Raw genomic sequence first — 1,350 nt, forward strand, 5'->3', positions numbered from 1 at the left:
CCTCCCCTTGCGCCGGTCCGGCCGAGACCTCTCAGAGGGGTTGGTGTTTTCGGTCCCAGCTGGGGCTTGTCTCTCTGTCCACCCCACCGCCCGGTGCCGCACCGCCGGCAGGTTTCCATTGGGCGACGTTCTCGATGGGCGGGGCCCGGCCGCCGGGAGCTCGCTGGGGTAGGCTTCCACCCGCTCTCCTCCCCTTGCGCCGGTCCGGCCGAGACCTCTCAGAGGGGTTGGTGTTTTCGGTCCCAGCTGGGGCTTGTCTCTCTGTCCACCCCACCGCCCGGTCCAGGTGCCCCAGATGGTTCCGCTGGACGCAGGGAAGGCCTCCTCCCTCTTCTTGAAGGCGCCATGACAGTTCTAATGCCCCGAAAAGACAAAAGGAGCGAAAGACGTAGCCTCGGTCCGAGAGGAGCTCTCCCACCCCAGTCCCCGCCTGCATTATTTTGGAACGAGACTGTTGTGCAGGACGCCAGTTCTCTGGAAAGCTTTTAAAAATTACCTAACACTGAAATTAGTAGTTAACTCTTTGTGATTGCATAGCACTATTTGCTTAAACTTTGTGAGAGGTTTTCACAGATGTTATTTCATTTGATCCTCATAAGAACGAACTCATTAAAATTATCATTCAATGGTAGTTGACAAATGCAAAAACCTGAATCAGAGTTATTAAGCTATTGACCGAAAGTTAAGTTGGTAAGAGCCAAGTCTAGAAGCCGAAACAGTAAACTTCCTCAAAGGAGACTACGTTGAGAAGATGTTTGGAAAGAATTTAGATTGGTTTCGAGTTAGTGGAAAGAAAAGATGATAAATTCTGGACGAGCTATTGATCTGTGAAAACTAAGCGCGGAGCCTTCAGGATGGAAGTTCACTCTGCCCTTCGACGTATATGATGGAGGGAAGACGATGAATCAATCAACAGAACTTAGGAATGTCACAATCACCAAATTTTACTGTCCTTAAAGGGAATATCTAATCCTGTTTCACTGGGAGAAAGGACATCTGGCAGAAACCCTCTCGTTTTCTCATCACCTCAAAATATTCATTTTTAAAACCAATCTTTCGGTTGGGCGCGGTGGCTCACGCCCAGCACTTTGGGAGGCCTAGGTGGGCGGATCACTTGAGGTCAGGAGTTCGAGACCAGCTTGGTCAACGTAGTGAAACTCCGTCTCTACTAAAAATACAAAAATTAGCCGGGCGAGGTAGCACATGTCTGTTCTCTCAAGCTACTTGGGAGGCTGAAGTGGGAAGATCACTTGAGTCCAGGAGGCAAGAGGTTGCGGTAAGCCAAGATTGCACCACTACGCTCCAGCCTGGGCAACAGAGTGTGAGAATCCGTCTCAAAAAAAAAAAAAA

The sequence above is a fragment of the Mandrillus leucophaeus genome, unplaced genomic scaffold, assembly GCF_000951045.1.
Source record: "Mandrillus leucophaeus isolate KB7577 unplaced genomic scaffold, Mleu.le_1.0 Scaffold13, whole genome shotgun sequence".
Classification (NCBI taxonomy): Eukaryota; Metazoa; Chordata; class Mammalia; order Primates; family Cercopithecidae; genus Mandrillus; species Mandrillus leucophaeus.